At 44.6% G+C, this 19,462-nt stretch overlaps 1 long non-coding RNA gene and 1 other non-coding gene across 2 annotated transcripts; both read right to left on the bottom strand.

The window, feature by feature from the left end:
* Window positions 1-4,929: 4,929 nt before the first annotated feature.
* On the bottom strand, window positions 4,930-18,314 carry LOC128078480 (uncharacterized). Its single transcript, XR_008205670.1, has 3 exons — window positions 18,115-18,314; window positions 17,034-17,272; window positions 4,930-5,037 (listed from the first exon to the last, which is right to left on the bottom strand). It is a non-coding gene; the product is annotated as an uncharacterized LOC128078480 (long non-coding RNA).
* TRNAL-UAA (transfer RNA leucine (anticodon UAA)) lies at window positions 10,788-10,870 on the bottom strand. The gene has a single exon. It is a non-coding gene; the product is annotated as a tRNA-Leu (tRNA).
* Window positions 18,315-19,462: the final 1,148 nt, after the last annotated feature.

The raw sequence follows: 19,462 nt of genomic DNA, 5'->3' as shown, positions 1-19,462 counted from the left end.
TCCCCTCCCTCCCCGCTCCCCCCTCAACCTGCCAACACTCATTTATGAGGAAACCAGGTGTCCTTCTTCAAAAAAGAAATAAATCCTTATCCAAAGGAATCTGTCCAGGAAGAAAGTAAATGCCCATCTCTGCTATTTTTATTTCAATCAGGAAATATGTTACCAAACAAACTACCAAACGGACAAACAAGAATCAAAACAAGAAAAAGGGAGACATGGAAATTCATAGGAATTAGGTTCTGAATTGTGCAAAGCCAAATGCTAATTGCACCAGTCCTCAAACGTACAGAACAGATGAATTCAAGAACAGAAAGAGCTCCAATGATAGCAGATCTGCTCTGGATGAAACATGTCCTGCATTGATTATGAGAAGGGCTGGATGCTCTTGTCTTTAAAGTGTACAGTTTGATTTTATATTAATTCATCAGCAGCATCACAGATCTCAGGGGCTCATCTCCGCTCATTATCGGTGCTTTGCATATGTGGCTGGAAAAGAACCACCGCTGATTTGTCTCGTTGCTGCTCTCTGCTGTTGCTGTGTTACCCTGCAGACCCCTCCCCACGTCAGGAGTGATGCTGGGTGCTGGCCAAGTCCCTGCAGGTGCTGAGTGCCCCAGCAAAGCAATGCAGGCCAGGAAGGGAACCCAGCATCTCCCAGTGAAGGTTCGGCTGAGCAAGAATGCAAAGGAAGCCCAAGTCCAACCAGCTTTGTGCACATTACCCTCTCACGAGCAAGAGTAGCTCTGTCCTGCCTTGCATTGTTTCAAGAGACCTGGCCGTTGAGGGCACAGCAAAACCACCTGGTGGGCAGCAGCCAGCAGAATCAGCAGCAGAACAGCTGGGAGACGCTCACAGCTGGCTCCCTATCTCTTACATGGAGTTTTTTCCACTCTTGTGAGCTCTTAAGGCCATGTTTTATATCCTAATTAAACTGAAAGAAAAGGAATTGGATAACAGTCTAAAAGATTTGCAAGCTACATCTATTTCAGAAAATGACTCATGTTCCCACTAGTGTAGCTCATCAGGTCCAGCACATGCTCTAATGTGTGGGACTAATAGATTTGTAACAGTGATATCTAATATGAGTCTGTTCCGGTTACATACTTATCATGGGTCCTCGCAGGCTTTCCATCAAAGCTGCTGAATGAAAGCATTTTTTTATTAAAGAAAAAGGAAGAGAAAAAAAAAAAAAAAAGAAATCTCTTTGTCCATAAATCTCTCAGCACATTAGCCCCCAAAACAATTCAGTGAGCCAAGGTCACATTTCCCCTACATTCATTTAGATCCTTGGGAAGTTCAATGAGATGAGAAGACAAGACAAAACACAAGGGGCTCTGTCTTCAGCTGCTATGAATCAGCGTTGCTTCCCATCAGCTGAGAATCCAACCATATATCTAGAGAGAGCTATAGGAAATATGTAACAATTTCTTTAGGTCAGGTAATGATGATCCATATGGCATCTTATTACTTGAGAAGGACGGGAGCGACTGCAAGGACAAATGGCATTTGGCAGGTGAGAGCGGGGCGTTCAGCCCCATGGGCAAAGTCCCCTTGCTCTCAGTGGGCTCCCATTCATCTCATGGTTTTGGAGGTCACCACAATTCAGCATGGGGGAAATATTTTGTAGCTCAGTTTTGTCTGCAGTGTTTCAGTGGGACAGCTCCCGATGCCCATCTTTGGAGGGAACGGGGCATGACAACTCGAGACACAAAGCAACAATCTTAAGTGAAATACAGCCATTATAAGGCAGCTCTGCCTCTCAGTTATCCCCCATCCGCTGATCCACACAGCAATGAAAGCTGCCAGCTCTGAGCCCTGTACCGTGTGCTGTCCCTTTGATACTGCAGCTCTCTCCTTCATGTTTACACCCTTCAGATATTTTTAGGCTTTTTTCCGCGCACAGAAGTACGCGTTGTCATCTCCTAGCCTCGTTTAGCCGTCTGAGGCTTCCCACAGAAATCAGTTTTTCCAAACATCTGATCATTTAGCCATCAGAAGGCAGAAAGGGTGGTCTGGTCACTCTCCTTTTAGCTTCCTCCCAGGTCTCATTAGCTGGTTGCCTGTTGGTGGCGGGGAACAAGCACATGGTTTGTTCTGAGGATGAATTCAAACCACGTAGGAAAGGACTGTTCCCTTCCAGTGGAATATTTTGCCTCCATGGAGGCAGATGACGTTATTTGCAGTAATATACTATTTCAGACCGATCTCCAATTTGTTATCTACTGACACCTCAAGGGCCCTTCATCCACCTCACCTGGAACCGGTGGAAAATAACTTGTCAAAATAGTTAATTTCTGATATAGTTGGAGGGAAAGGGTGTTCCCTGAAAGCACAACGTTTATGGTTTAGGATGACTTATTTTGGGTGGAGGAAGCTTGATTTTTTAAAATTGTTTTTACAACCGACATCGATTTTCTCCTCAGGGAAATAAGGTTTTAATCTGCTTCACCTTGAAACCCTCCAAATCTCTTATTTTTACAGGCTCTCTTAACTATTTTGGATAGCATCCCTGCACATACAACTATTTGGCAGGTTAACAGCAAGCAAATATCAAATGACAGTAACTGATTTGTGGGAATGGTCTGGTCCAACTAGACAGACAGCTAAGCACCAGGAAGTGTTCTGTTAAATAATTATGCCCATAAAATTTCATTTTCCATAGTGGTCACGTTATCCAAATCAGCTCCATGGTCCTTCCTTAAAAATCTGTCAGAACATACTTTTATCATGAAAACAAGCCACTCCAGAACATGAAATACAGATGCATCCAACCTATTATCCTGGAAAGGAAAAGCTATTGGGGCCAAATCCAACAAGACACCACGTTTGTATCTTAATTCCTGGAAACGTTTGGCTTTCACTTGGAGCCAGCAGTTCCTAGTCACTTCTCCCAGTCCCACCCACGCAATGAACTCCAAGATTTGGCAGGTAAGTATCAGTTGTTGACATGGGGTTAAGAAGTAGGGCAGTTGGGAGCAGCATGACAATTACCTGAGGTATGACAAGGTCTCCCACCTTCACCCACCTGCGACCCCAATGCTTCCCAACACAAAGAGCAGCTCCCAGGGCAGCAAATCTCACAGCCAGGACCTGACCATGGGTCTTCATTGGTACTCACCCATCTCTGCACATGACAGCTCCTGCCACTGTGAATTGCAGTCCTGTCTCTTTATGGGCTCCGTGGGTTACAGGGGGTGGTAGGTAACCATAGAAACCATGTTGTAAAACAGCATGGGAGTTGACGTGTAATAAAGCACTACACCTGAACAGAGCCCTTCAGGAAGGGTAATTGTGGATGCGCTTGTAACAGGTTGGAGCAGTGCTGTCTTGTGCAGAAAGTCATCCTGTCTGGAGAATAGGGTTTGGCACGGAAAGGCAGCTACCACTCTTTAATGCAACTTAAGGTCCTTAAATTAAGGCTCAGATACTTGTTTTCAGCTCTGGGGCTATGTTCACCCCATTCCTTTCCCAGCAAACCTAGCCAGGATTTTCTGATGGAAATCCTGGCTCTTCCTGGCTTACTGCAAAGGTAAGTTCATGGATAGAAGACACCATTCTGATTACACAGAAGTATTGAAGTACCATATATCCTAGGAAATGGTGTTCAGTAACTTACAGTAATCCTCAGAAGAAGGTCTACAGATCAGTATCATCAAAATATCAACTTACTTTCTTTCAAATAGAAATTGAATGCCAAAAGTGTTCAAACAGACGTGCTAGACCAAGGAGTCAGTCAGTGTTAACACCTGAATTTCTTTCAAGGAATTCCCAGGAATCTTACTACGCTATGGGGACTGTAAAAGACACAATTACAAAACCTATGGCTTCAGACTGAGAGGAGGAGCAGATGCTCTTCCTCCACCTTCATTATTCATCTGTACTGGGGACAGTCACCATCTGGACCTGAGATTTCAGCCAGCATTACTCCTTCTCTTGCCATCTACATTTCCAGCAACAGAAAACAGTGATGCAAATGCAGCATGGTCCTTATTGACACTATTTTCTGTCTGTGACTTCTCCTACACATGGTACATGATAATATATCATGTACAAAGCACATTGATCAATTCTATCCAAGCAGTGTCTTAGTCTTCAGAGCCAACAAACCAACACTTAATGTTTCCTTACTCAGCTTGTTTCACTGCAACACAAAACTTATTTTGCATCCCAGACAGGTCATTTAGCCCCCTGTGCAAGATGACTGTCAAAAAGATACTCACGCAGGCAACAGAAAATCCTGCCACTCGATGTTCTCAAAGGGAGATCTCCATCAGTTCAACTTTCCCCCTGTAGCTTTCCTAATAATTAATGGGAAACAATCCTCTGGGAAAATTGTCACCAGGTAATTAACAAAAAATGAAAATGAGAGAGCAAGAAGGAGGAACAGAGATGTTGCAGAAAGCCTGCAAATTGTAACAGGCGGACTTACAGTTGTGATTTCCTTCCCAGTCTCAGAGGGACAGTAGTGCTTGTTCCCAGGTTCATCAGCAGCTCACTCAGGACTCAGCTTCTTCTATTCACACTTTTGAAACAAGAGACATTGTGATGGAAATGTTTACACCTTGCCACACATCTCAATGGCCTTTCACATACAGACTTGCTTGCAGAGATAGGGGAATTGTTGTCAGGGACAGATCTCAAATATCCTGTGTGGTTCTATTACCAGGTGACTATTTAAAAATAGAGGTTGCTGTTTGTTTTTTACCTGTGGGTTCAAGTTGTTCAGTTTGATAGGAGAGGTTCATTAGAACCCAAAAGAAAGTGTCTTATCTATACCTAAACCTCATAGAGAAGTCCTTTGGCATCAATAACTCTGAAATGCCTCCCCATGAGTGAATGCTCTTCCTCACAATCAGGCAAATTTGTCTCACTTCAAAAATAAATAAATAAACAAACAAACAAAACGCAACAAAAAACTCTCACCTTTCAAGGTTGAAATTGATGTACACTTGGGAAACAGAGTTGAGAAACCATCACCAGGAATGCCCAGGCTCTACCTGCACTTTGCCCACTCAAGTGCCTGAACTATTGCATGTCCTAAGAGAAAAGAGAATAGATGGATGGTCTTATGATTAAGCCAGAAGACAGGGATTTGAGGGATCTAGTGTCACTTCTAGACCTCCAGTGTTGACTTTGGGCAAGTCAATTAACCTCTCTGTGCCTCTGCTTGACATCTGTAAAATGGAGATAAGAGATTTCCCTAAAGCACAGCAGCGTTTCAAGGAGACTTGTGTGTTTGACAGATGCTCTCACCTGATGCCAACAGGAGTCGTGAGATTTTACTGACAGGAGAGTGATGGAGTGGAGAAGACCTGCTGCCATTTGGGGTTATGTAGCTTTGTAAAAATTGACTAGGTATCTGTTCAGCTTTCCTCACCACCTCATTTACACCTGTCTGTCTTCCAAGGTACATCCACTCTCTCAACCACGCCGTAGCTCCAGTGCCAGATTTAGGAGCCCACAAAGCCCATAGGATGCTTCCCATCCTTCCACAAGAAAGGAGGTCAATTTGGATTTTTACCACTAAAATAAAGTCATGTGAATCACAGAAAAGAAGAAATGGAAAGCCTAGTTTCACCTTCCCCCTAAGAATGAGGATGCACCGGAGGCCAAAGGCTCTGATGCTTTGGGTCCCACTGCCCTCACACCCACAGAACATGCAGATAAATCCTCATTTTCCATGCAAGAGTCATCATGGCTGACCTGACACATTTATATCACCCACCACATTGCAGAACTTCACTGTTCACTCCAAACTCTTTACAGCCCTAGAAAGAAAGGAACATAATTTGCCTTTACTTTTTTTTGCTGTTTATTTTATTTTTTTTTAATATCATTTTAAAAAATGCATTCCTTTGCATTCACAAGGAATGCTATAGTTCCCCTACAAGCTTCACAAGGCAAGTTAAAGCATGAAACTCTCCTAGAGCCCACCTGACTCTTTTCTGCAAGGCTTAGAAGGAGGATTTCTTTCTCTCTCCATTTTTTTTTAATATAAAATCCCATAGCGTTATTAAAAGGAATTGTTCAATTCCTTTAATTGGCTCAGAAGATAAATTCTTCCCTCAGCCTGGGGGTCATGGCCATCAGCAGCTATTTATTAGCTGCACTGATTGAGAAGAACAGCCTTTAAATGGAAATAAATTGAATTCTATGGCAAAGCGGATTCCATACAGCCTATTAATGTAAGACAGGGAGGCTTAGCTGTTTTATTTTGTATTTGTTCCCCTCCTCATCTTTTAGCCATGCTCAAGCTCCCAGACACTTCCCATCTCTTCCATCAGCCATACCCTCCTAACCATGAGCACTCCCTTGCCTACAATTGCAAGTATGAAGATGAGGGAGATCTGGAGACTTGAATGACCCCAGTGAGGCTCCAAATCATGTCCCCAGAGTCCAGCCGAGGAAGGAGAGGTGATGGGGAGCAAGATGAGATGCCCAAATACATGCACAATAGAAACAAGACAGGAGCAGACCTCACCCATTCTCTCTGGGGCATTTTTATTTTAGTTTTGCCTTCTGCACTGCTTGGAGATTGTCTTTTCCACTCTCTGTCAGCTCCAGAATACATTTCATGGTACTTGCCTTCATTCCAGAGTTTAATTGCTTGAGATTGTTACTTGTAGACTGTTAATTTATTAAAACCAGATCTCCCATATTACTCCGGAGCCCAGAAGAATCACTGCCTTCTATTAAAGGCAGTGGTGCGTGCCCATTTGTCTTTTCTCTCTGGTCACCCCTGTAATTGCAGCTCTGTGCTAAGATGGAAAACTCCCTTCTACCAGCTAAGCATCCTCCTCAGGGTGGATGGGCTGAGACACACATATGGAAGACAAACTCACTCAGGGTATAAACAAGTATAACTTCTGAGATGTCCACAGAGGAGCATCAGAGACCCACAAAGCCTGTAAGTTCTGCAGGTCATGCTTCCCGAGGTGGGATGAAAAGTGAAGTCAGGGACTCGTGGAAATGGGTATCACATAAAAAGGAAATTCTACATAAAATACAACAGATCTCCACAGCACCCAGCAGAGCCAGCACTGCAAACCACTGAGGAATTATCCTCACCCAGCTAAGCATGGAAAGCTCTTTTTTGTTGTATGGACCAGGTCCTGAGACAGACATCTCCCAAAGCCATAGATTTGCAACACCTAATGGAGATACAAGCAAAGATAGGATTCATTGGATTCATATACTAGGAGATACATATACTCAACATGCGAGGAGGGAGACAAATTCAGGCCAGAAATTCCCTACTTCTTCTCTGTCACCATCTCTCCAATGTGTTCTCCCATCTCCCCAAAGCCGTTCAGCTACCTTCACCATACTCTGACCCTGACCTGTCTTAGAAAGTATTCCTTGGCAGCCTGTGCACACATCTTATCCTCTAGAACTGCTTGATAGCATCTAAACTGCAGAACCATAGAATAATTAAGGTTGGAAAAGGCTCCAGGATCATCAAGTCCAACCCCAGCCCACCCCCATCATGCCTACTAACCACATCTCTCAGTGCTTACATCTCCAAGGTTCTCAGACGCCTCTAGGAACAGTGACTCCACTGCTCCTTGGGCAGCCTGTACCAGTACATCATCACCTTTGCTGAGAATAATTTTTTCTTCATATCCAACTTGAAACTCCCCTGACCAATTTGAGGCCATTACCTCTTGTTCTATTACTATTACTTGGGAAAAGAAGCTGACTCCATAGAGGTAAGACAGTGTCTGAATCTATCATTCAAACGCATACTGAAAAAGGAGGGAGTCAACAGGCAAGTGGGAGACAGTAAAGCACCAAGTATTTGAGAACTGCTGAGTAGCAATGAGGGATGTCTGTCCCTCGGGCTGTTTTCTGAGATTCTGCTATCACAAGAGGCAGATTTCCCCACCAATACATCACAGGTATAAAGGCAACAACCCACACTGACCACCAAATGCTCCAAGAGGCACCCACAACACAAAAAGTGAGCACCTGGGGTGCTGCTCCCAGCAGCTGCAGCACAGCACAGGCTGAAGCTCTCGTTACCCACCAGCCGGCAATTATAGCAGTAGCATAACAACAGTAAAACAATAACATTTTGTTTACCTCCCTAAATAGTGAGCTCATTTTAGCACTCTGCCTCCAAGCAACTAGATAATAACGGGACACAAGACAGGCAGTCTGTTTCACCAAAACAGAGTGGGTGCATCTATGATGTTGGAGACTTTGAGAGTTGCTGCTCCAAACTCCCGATCCTGGAAGTGGTGGGGCTGCAGGAAGTGTCATGGCTGTAATTTGGACTGGGTATGGGGATTTCTTCAGGATGTAGAGTTGGGGCAAGCCAGACAGGCTGCTGTGATGCCTGTGGTCTGGCACTGACCTACATCCTTTGAAGCTCTGGTTCCTCGTTCCTGAAACTGCCTGGACTGGTTTGCTTTTACTTTGATTTATTTTAAGTACAAACGTTCCATGATCTAATCTGAGATCTGCAAGCAGGAGCACACAGCAAAAGATGGCACTTACAAAGATCCCAAAAACCCATTTCATTTAAACAGGGCTATTATTGTGTTTTAATATGGGAATTGATTATTATAGGCACACTTATTGAGCTTAGCAGCTTAGATTTGTATCTATTTTAACACTGTTAATCTTTGATAAATATGTTTTTAATAATCTCAAGGTATTTATTGAACATAAAACTGTCTTGTGAAATAGAGAGTGAGACTGCTAAAGATACTTATTATACACTACTTCAATACAAATTCATTATTAAAAACCTTTTACTGAGGTTTACTTTTAACCACAACATAACAGATGTCATACTGCACGGTTAATCTATAATAAATGTATTTCAATAAACTATTGGTATTTAATCAGCAGTAACCATCTTAATAAATATTAAGGACAAGCTGCTCCTTTAACTTTGTCACACACTTGGAGGTTACAGGACTTTATGAGAAGTAGGAAAGCTGTGGCCTGGTGAAAGGCTACTTATCATAGCTTTATAGAATCATAAAGGTTGGAATAGACCACTAAGCTCATCTAGTCCAATTATCAACCCACCACACCACCATACCCAATGAGCCATGTTCCTTATTTAGCAGTCCACCACAGCCCTAACATGCCCTGAGCGCTGTCCTCCTTGCTGCTCCAGCCCCAGATCTCCTGCTCGGCTCTCTTACATGGCTCTGCCATTTGATCTCAGTCCTGAGCTGAATCAACAAGTGGCCTCAGATGTTCATCCAATCCTGTGTGCAGAGCTGTGCCATTCAAAGGCTATTAATTCAGATCTGGGTGCCTGCAGACAACACTTTTTCTGCCCAATAGTTTTGCAAAGTAGATAGATACCCTCTGTGGATGAAGAGCAGAGCAGAGCTCATACCCTTAGAGTAGAAAAACCACAAGATTTGTGAGAATATGGATCAACAGGGAAGTTTAAACAAGGTGATTTGGGCTTTGAACTCAGTGAAGGGCAGTAAATGCCTTTGACACATGGACTAAACAGGAGTCTGACTCCAAGCCATCAGAGGCAAAAGACCCGCAGTGCTGCTCAGACCCCCTGGTGTGCTCCCAGAGATGTATTTGTCATTCTTTGCATCACTTAATGACCGAGGTTAGTCACAACTGGCAGATACACAAAACATTTCACTCCCAGAACTAATCAAGTGGGAGAGGAGCAGTAATTTCTCCCATGTCCTCTCCTCTGGGTCCTGCCCCATTTGTTATATGGCCACAGTTACAGGCCTTATAATCCTTCCTGCAGGCCACCAGCCGATTCCTATATATCAGAGAGAGCCAAGGATCTTAACATGCAACTTTTAATTGAGCTGCATCATCTGCCACAAACATGAAATTAATGGTCCTACATCATAATCGTAAATTCATACATAACCTCATGCACCAGCAAATAACTCTTTGCGGAGATACTACAATGGTAAGCTGATTTGCAAGACACGCACGCTACCCAGGAATCCTAATTAACCAAATTAACACCATCACTTCAAATCATGTCCCAGCAGTAGGACATTTCCGTTTGGCCTCGGGGTTAGAGCAAAGCAGCCAAATGAAAGTCTGACAGCATCTCCATGGGTCCGGTGGGCTAAATCTTTTCAAAGGGAAATGTGTACTGCCCATCAATGCACTAGAGGAAGGGAATGAAGAAATCTCATGCGTGTTTGTGGGTGCCAAGGCATGCTAGCACAGGAGCAGCTCTCAGTTTCTGCTGCATTTCCCCAACTTCACCAGGAACATCCTTGTGCCATACTGTGAGCCCTCTAGACCTGCTCCAGGGACTGCTGACGCTGCTAGATCCCTCCAAAAAGTGCCAAATGGTGCTTGGAGTGATCCAAGCCTCGAGCATGGGGTCACAGAGCAGAGTTGGCAGGAGAAGCCAGCATGAAACCCAAAACCCAAACCCACTTCTTTGCACATATTCCCACTTGTGACTTGCCTGAACTGTGTAAAGCTCAACATCTTTTTTTATCTTCCACAGGACAGTCAGGTTTTTCTACTTCTGTCTTGGAAAAAATAAGTCTCTATTTTGGTGGCATGTGGGATTCAAGCCCATGACGATGGCAACACTCCCTGCACAAAGGATAAGAGATGTAACCGTGTGCTAGAGGGACTGCTTCACATCTCTCTTCACATCCAGCCTGGATGATGAAGTCGCTCAGTCCCACCAGAGTGTTCATACTGGGGTGTCCAATGGTCTCGGTGCCACAGTATCTTGGCTAACAGCTCCTGCCCCTGCTCCAAACAGATGGTCTAAAGGCCAGGATGGGGTTTGTGGCCTGAAAGAAAAAGGAGGCTCCTACCAGAAGTGGGGTTCGAACCCACGCGGGCATGCGCCCATTGGATCTTAAGTCCAACGCCTTCACCACTCGGCCATCCTGGTGGGCTGCCTGCTGTCCCCTGGCCAGCCAGGTCCTCTCCTCAAGGACATTCACCTCACCAAGCCACCAAAGTCCCAACTCAAGGCTCTTCCCAGGATCAGCAACATCTTCCTCTCCTCACCACTTCCTTTAAGGTCTCCAGCAAATCTGGCAAGGCACAGAAAGAAAAGCTGCCTGACACCTTTTACTTATACCACACCAAAAAAACGTTTTCTGATCTCATGCATTTTCCAAACTTTCATAGATTTTCCCTCACATCTTGGTGATCCACCACCAAATAGCATCTGCTCAGCCCATTTATCCACCCCAGCCAAACCAGGAGTTAACAGTTCTCACGGGCCATGGAGAACAGAATGGAACCCATATGCCATGCCAGACCATTGTGCCAGGAGCACAGGTATCTTTGGAGGTTGTCATCCTGACCCTGCTGGTGCCCAGAGGCACACGAGCAGCTCTGCCAGCCCACCAGTGTTCATTGCAGATGCCAAGCAGTTCTAGCACCATCCTTCCACCTTGGGTCCTGATCCTTACTCCCTCTGTAGTTCAGATTTTTTGGGGCATTTGGTCAGAAGAGACAGTGGGGAGATGAGTCCTTCTTTCTCCTTTGGGGTGAGGTACAGCTTCTATTTTGTCTAGCTTTTATTTTGTTTTAAATGAAAAAAAAAAACGCTCTCTGTTGACTCACATGAGATTCAAACTCACAGCCTCAAAACAGCTACATGCACTAAGTCTTTAACCTTTAAGCCACAGCAACCTGATGTTTTACATCTCTGATTTCAGCCACTCTCACAATTCCCAGGCCAGCATCTCTATACAGGGCTGCCACTGCTTTACTGGGATTCCGCAACCCATTCCCAGTCTTGTCCCCTCCCAGAAGATCCCCAAATGGCCTGGCCTCCATGCACTGCCGTGCTTCCCATGATGCCCACACAGAGAAACCTATTCATCAGAGCATACCCTCTGCTGAAGACATACTGGAGCATCCTTCACTATGGGAAGGACTGGGAAGGCCCAATGCAGGATGCTGCAGCTCAGCAGAGGACTGGGTTAATCTACCACACATAAAAACCCTGCCAAGAGGAAATGTCACCTCTTGAGGTGCCAAGAGAGGACAAAAACATTCTCTGCTTCCCTTTACCCTTCCTATTACAGCCACAGCAACCCACTATGCTGGTCTATGTGTGCAGAACGGCAGCTCAGCATCTCTGTATGCCTCCAGCTGCAGCACCCGCATTAATATCAAATGAAGCTGTGCTCACAAAGGGTGTTACGCTTGCCAGCTCCAGAGGAATCTGCTCCTAATGAGCGACTTCAAAGCATTAATGAGCTTGCAAAGCTCTCCTCTTCGTTTACAGAGCCGGACCTCGCACGCTTGGCATTAAGACAGGGGTCACCCGTCAGATGAAGAGAATGCGTGTGCATGTCGGCGAATATAATATATTTGTCATCCTCTAAGAAGCAAAGATTAATCATGCCCTCTCCTAGAGGAAGCTTTTATACTACATCTGCTCTTCACAGCATGGGGAGAAAGGAGCTGCCCTCAAGGACATCCATGACCTGCGCCCCTCATATTCCCATAGTACCCAGCTTTGAAGTTAACACTGACTGTAATCCCATGGGTCCATCTGGGAAATGCTGCCTGAACTGGCATCCTGAGCGCTGAATAAAGCAGTAGGGTCACTTTCTCCAGGGATGTCTCTCCCCTAGCCACATCCCCTTCTTTGCTTCCCCTAGCTCACTGTAGTCTCTGGCTTGAAGCAGCCTCCCAGTGCCTGGCTAACAGCCCTGTTGCACTCATTTGAGAACTGAAGCTGAGTCTCCAAGGCTGATCAAAATTTTAGAAGATTCTAAATATAATGCATAATCACAGCCTATAAACCTCAGCCAGGAGACAGCAGGCACACAGGCTGCTTACGGAAGATGATTATGGACATATTCTGAAGTCAGAAAGGTGTAGTCCTTAGATTCAGAAACACATTGGCAATGCTAACAGGGAAGCAGATCCTCCTCTCACTTCCCAGAAGAGATCTCTTGACACTCAGTGTCTATTCAGTAGATCTGTGTTTAATTTAAACAGCCACTGGAGGCAACTGCCATCCCACACGTTATTACTGCAGCTGGAGGGTGGCTGATTGGTAGTTAAGAAAAAGACAAAAATCCAAAGCCATGCAGTCATGAGCAAGGCAGGCTAAAAGTGGCACTTTGTAAGAGATTTCAAGACAAAACTTCTCTGCTTTACTAATGCGGGGGTGAAAATGATCTCTGCATCCTCACTTCAGAAACTGGCTGGCAAAGAGAAGCAGTAGGACGAGGTTCTCCTCCATGTTTTTTCTGTGCCCTCTCTTGCTATAAGAGCAGTTTGCTGCATAGGCATCGACCATCAGGAGCACAAAATGATGGCATGTTTGGCTCAGAGCAGCCCCACCAGGGTCATTTAGATGGAGTGAGACACAACAGCTTGGCTTCTCCTTGCCCAACAGACTTGCTGCTTATCACTCATATGCTGAGTACACGTAGTACTTAATAAGGAAGCTCTTTGAACTTTAAAAATAGAGTGCATCTAAAGACGCTGTCACACATAACTGCAAGCTTGTACCACATTTGGAAAGTAGCTGGAGCTCACTGACAAAAAGAAAAGTGGAACAGGTTAATGTTACCGTGCAGCTGGTCCCCAGTAGCTTTCAGAATAAAGAAGCAAGCAAGCACAGAAGCTCACTCATCCTTCCTATTTCTGCTGCCTCTGAAGAGGCAGTTCAGGAAACCAAGCCGCCTCAATTTACATGCAGCTGGCTTTCCTTCAGGACTCAGAGATGCACGTTATAGGCTTACAGGTGGAAGTTTGTTCTCTGCAGAATGTGACATGATGCCCCACTGCTTGATGGCTCTATAGCTCAAGAGGAAAGCTTTTCCATGAACCTTGCATATAGCTGCATTTAGCCAGAAGAAGCAAAGGCCTGGTTCTGTGGGCACACAGGCAGGATTAAAAACCAATGGCCTCGTGAAGGATATTTACCCCAGAGGGAAAGCACATTTTCTTTGTTGATTAAGTTCCATGGCAGTAAGTGATAGCAAATAATGCATTACTTTCTCCTGTTCAGGAATGATCTTCCACCTGTTTGCTATTTTCCACAAGCTATCGTTACTTTAAATTACCCTCTCAGCATTTTCCAAAAATATCTTTTGGACAACAGATAGGATCTCTAAAATAAATTAATCTCGAGGACTCAAAACACTTCGGCTTCACATCATTGCTTCTTCTTTGGTTCTGAATGGGCTTCCATTGTAAATGTTGATGGTTTAGCATTTCAAAGCCATCACCTTCCTAGCCTGTCATTCCAACACGTATTCTGGACAGGATGCTAGTGTAGCTCATCAAGGTTTTACCTTTATTTAGCCCAGACAAGATATTGAGAAAGAAACCATCACACTCATCTCTCCCTGTCACTGTTCCAAACATCATCAAATACAGCACAGAGAAATGAGTCACAGCTGTGCAGAAAAGAAAGCTCAAGAACACACTGAGGATCACAGGGATGTGAAATTGGTATCTCAGATGTTGGGTGCCCAAACCATGAAGACAAAAAGGGACCCAATGCAAATGAGACATTCAGTGCATATTCATCTAGTCTTGCCAAGTGCCATCTGCCAGACTTTTTCTACAGCCATTGCAGAGAGAAAAACATTCAAAGAGGGCTTCATCCCATCTAGGGCATCTAAAAGAGGGTGAAATTCATGCTTTCTGGAACAGAAGCAAAGGAACAAAGTTCATTTGATTAGTTTAAGCTAGACACCTACTTGCAGGTAACAAGATTCAGGGGCTGTTGTATCTGCCTGTGGGAGAGGGCCCTACAACAGGCAGACCTGGATGCTAACCTTACTGTTTCTAGAGGTTGAACAACCAGCACCAGAGGCTTTTATCGAATTGGAAGCCTGGTTGGTTCTAGTTCAAGGCAGATGATTTCTGAAGATCCCTTAAAACTCCATACCTGAATTTCACCAGATACCTGTGAACCACATTCCGTTACGGACGTTTTGAAATCACGCTGGAAAACGCTGTGCGTTCCGTATTCTTGGCTGTCTTTTAGCACTACAAAGGAACATTCCATTGGAAACCAGAGAAGGCGATTTTTTTATGGGACATATTTAGGAAACGCTACAGTATGCTGCACAGAAGCAACCCGAAAAAGAAACGAAGCAATTAAGTTATCACATAGACAAACACCAGCAGAAGAGGCTTGCATGTGTCAGAGAAATCAGCTGCAATTACTTGTATAGCTTGGACAAGGCATTGGAACGAATGGCAAAACACCTGATGCTTCACCTGCAGCATCAGCACTGCCCACCACTGCTCACTGGCTCAGCAGGGAAGCACACAGGCAACATATCACATCCCAGATGTCAAGGTGTGTCTGCATGAATTCCTAAAATGACATGTGTTCTTTAGCCTAGAGCTTGGCTCCAGGCTAAGAGCTAAATTCGATGTTCTCTGTGGCTAAAACTTCTTCAAAAACCATTCTGGGTTAATTAGAGAAGAGAAATTTTGGCTGCACAATCTGTAAAGGAAGATTGGCTTGGGAAATGGTATGAAAGTCGCGGTTTTTGCAAGAGCAAAGAGGAAGAACAGGCTCATTTCTAAAAGCGCTGCACCTAAGAACTTCAGAAAAGCACAGAACTTCACTGAAATATAATGAAAGGCACTGCCTGAAAGCAGAACATCTCCTTTGGCTCAGCACATCCTCTCCCAGAGGCACCACATCATTCCTGCTGCTCACAAAACAGCTTCTGTCTCCTTTTAATAGTTTTATTTTTAGACTTTTCTCATATTTAATTCTTTCCCTTTCCTTATGTAAGGTTCTTGGAAGGGCTGCGGTGTCAAACAATAATTGCATCAGAGAAAATTTAGAATCCACAGTGTTAAAACGAGTCTCTGCTCTTGACAAGTGAATGAATGTAGGAAGTGAGGGGATGAAGTTTTATCAAGGAGAGTACCCAGCTGGCACTGTAACAGCATCTCTCATGGGCTGGGGGCACCTGCCTTCAGATGGCAGCAATCTCAGCCTGGAGCACATCAGTACATGCCTGGGATTAGCACAGTCTGAGACCCAGATGCACAGTTACAAGGTGCTATCTGCACATACACGTCTCTCCGCATGAACAACCTTGAAGAAGGATTAAAATACAGTTTTGCCATCCTCTCACCACTCCTGGTTGAGCTGAAATGCCCTCATTTCACTCCTGGTTGAGCTGTAGCTGCACCTCAGCTGAGGATCAGACGTTTCCCAGTGTCCAGCACTGAGCCTATCAGAGCAGAAGTGAAAGAAAAAAAAAAAGAGAGAGATCCACTTCCCTGTGTTTTTGAGGATATAAGTACTCCAAAAAATGGGGTTCTGAAACTTTTATAAATTATCCCCTTTCTCCTGTATGTGCTGTATCTTTGCTGGCAATTAAATGGTGTTAAAGCTGCATCTCCGACCAACACAACGCTGAATCTTGGATTTGCCAATATTGCCACTGACCAAGGAAGCCCATGGAAATAATCTCCAAGTACCTGGTTTGCATTTTCCAACAAGAAAACAGAGAAGGGTGAATCTGATCCTCCACTCATAGCAAAAATCAGCAATCATTGAAGCAGCTATGGGTGAAAAGACTTACAGAACAACCAGGGAAAAGTTTTCCTCTCCACAAGAGCACCAGCTACCTTGCAGGAAACTCCAAGTCGACTCCAAATAGAAATACTGACAGGTATCCGTGGGACTATCTGTCATGCAATGTCTAAAATCGGGCTATAGTGAAGAGTAGGTGTACAGAGTGAGCTCACACATAGTGTGTACAAGAGCTTTCTAGGGATAGTATGTTTATAGAAAATATATATATATATATATGTATATATTTCTCCATATGGGTTACCAGCTGGACTTCTTTGATGTCTCAGAAGACCATCTTGCTAAAATCATCAATGACAAAACCCAGGATTCTCCCAATTAGATGCAACATGTGAAGGAAACTGTTGAAAGCTGAGCTCGCCTGCTCAGTGGGTTTACCACCACCTGACAGGAGGGCACATGGACCACGTGCATCTGTGCCTTCATTTATTTCCTTTATATCTCATGTTACCAAGTTAAAGGACAAAATCTCAAGAGAAGAAGAGTGAGGAGGAAAACAAACCTGTAGAGATTGTTCTAGTTGTTGACAGCTTCTCAGTACCAGCATAGGTCCTCTGCCCCACATTTGAGATGCTACAGTTTGCTCTTCCTCCTTCTCCCCATGTCCACCAGCTCAGCTTCTGTCCATGCAGTCCTTCAATCTCCTGTCCACAGTGGGTCCAGGCTGCATCAAGGTGGAGCTGGCTCCTACAAGAGAGTACAGCACAAGCAAGTCTCTCATGCCGTGAGGTAGGTAGCTTCCTCGGAAAACAGAAAACAAACTCCCAAAGTAGAACTTTTTTCTTTCTTTCTTTCTTTCAAAAAAAGTTCTTCTATTTTCTTCTATTTCTCTGCATCTAATGTTAGTCGGTTATTTTATTTTGTTTGACATTCATTCTTCAACAGAGCCACAGTGAAATGGTGTGAAGCCCCTCTGAAGTCATGTGGTCTTCAAGCACTTACCTCCCATAGCTCCCTTCAAAACACCGGATGGTAAACAATAGAAGAATACCTCTAGCATATTCCACTCATTCATCTGCTTTCTTTACTTATTTTTCCTTTTCGTGCCTTTTTTTTTTTAATATAGCCTTTCTTCTAGAACTTAAAGCCTGACTTTTAATAATTAGGCAAAATAAGCCACGTGGGGGCTTTTTACAACCTGTTTTAAAAGTAGAGTTTTGAAAAGTAGACAATGAAATTATTATTATTTCATCGCGCAGCTATGCAAAGGCGCAGGGGAAAGAGAGAGGAGACGCCGGTATTTGCTTTTTGGCTTTAAATGACTGTGACAAACAAATAACAGCTCCACACTTGGTCCACAATTGAGCTAATTGGTAACACCTCAAACTGTATATCCTAAAAGCTCCTAATTAGCAGCTAAGCGTAGGATAAATGAGGAAGCATTTGCTCCTTTGTGCTCCAGCAGACCTGTGAATGCATAATAGACAGCTAAATTTAAGACCCCAAAACATCCCGTTTAGTGTGTAACCATGCAAGCAGCAATGTGTGCATGTGGGTGCATGGTTCTTGTTCTGTGCTTACAGAGCGCCTACCACGATGGGTGTGTGGTCCTTAACGCATCCTTTAGGAAACTGGGACCTTACCTAAAAGCTCTAGATATCATTTTCAAGGAGACTTCTGCTGCCTCCAGCAAGCTCCAGCAAGGTCAGGGCCCGTGGGGAAATGCTCACTGCTGACTCCCCCATTTAATTTCAGAGAGCTCCCAAGGAACTTCCCTCTCTGTCCTCTTTCCTTTGCCACCAACCCCCTTCACACTGTGGGAAGGTGCTCAAAGCAGCATGGCAAGAAGCTAAAGGAATGGGAAAAAAGAAGGCAGAAGCCTTAGAAAACTTGTTTCTGCAAGTCTTTCATCACTGTGAGAGTGCTAAGAATTATATATCCAGGACAGCAATTCACACATTCAACATTCATGCTGGAAGATGTTGGCAATGGAGGCGTTGCAATGAGAATGGCTTACAGTGTGATGAGGAAGTACAGCTGGAGTCCTCTAGCTTCTGTCTGTGATATGGGTCCAGAATCAGAGGTGAGCATCTCTTGTCTGTTTGATGGCCCCCTGAAATGAGTTCATAGAATCATTAAGTTTGGAAAAGACCTCTAAGATCACCAAGTCCAACCATCAACCCCATGACCACCATGCCTGTAGCACAAAGCAATGCAGGACAGGCATTTCTAGAGATCAGCGTCTTTATCACAAAAGGAGAAGATGGATAACTCACGAAGGCAGCAGCTGTGTTTCCCTCCCAAGTAGCACCTGGGATACCCAAGGCTGGTAGGTAAGAGCAGGAAGCACTGAGACTAATGCTTAAAAATTCAGGAAGGACTGCCAGGTGCAGAAGCAGAAGATGAGGCAGTGGCACCGCATTTTCCTGAAATGCAACATTAGTCCCCTTGTAGAGATGGATGAAACTGAAGTTTTGCAGCAGCTGTCCCCACTGCACTCTTCTGTGATTAAATTTGGTCTCCTTTTCTGAAGCACTGACATGGGCAGAGACGCTTAGCTGCCTCCTCCTGTCTGCCTCTGGAGGGACGGAGGCACGGACCTTATGACAACACTGGTCCAGCTGCCATCAGTATCAAAATAGATGTGAGATGCAGGAAACTGGTGGCACACTACAGAGACTCTTGGTAATGATGTAACTCCTCCCCAGGAATGGGAATGCATCAGTTCTGTACACAGACTGATGGAGAGGGACAGGACATGCCCTAAGTGAGCAAAAGCAATTGCCTTCCCTGCAGCTCCTTCCTGCAGCAGGTGAGCCACAGCTATTGCCATAAGGCCAACAAGTGTTTAACAAAAGCCTGTCTTCGGGCATGCTCTGCTCTGCTGTCTGCACGGCTGTGCAAGGCAGATTGCTGGCTCTTATTAGCTAAATAAACAAGCAGCAAAAGTTGAGCAGAGTGGAAGCACATACACAGCTTGTCTGCAAATAG

This window comes from Tympanuchus pallidicinctus, unplaced genomic scaffold (genome assembly GCF_026119805.1).
Source record: "Tympanuchus pallidicinctus isolate F22 unplaced genomic scaffold, pur_lepc_1.0 scaffold17, whole genome shotgun sequence".
In the NCBI taxonomy this organism is placed as follows: Eukaryota; Metazoa; Chordata; class Aves; order Galliformes; family Phasianidae; genus Tympanuchus; species Tympanuchus pallidicinctus.
The sequence above is the reverse complement of the archived record's forward strand: the minus strand, read 5'-3'. Positions and strand labels throughout refer to the sequence as shown.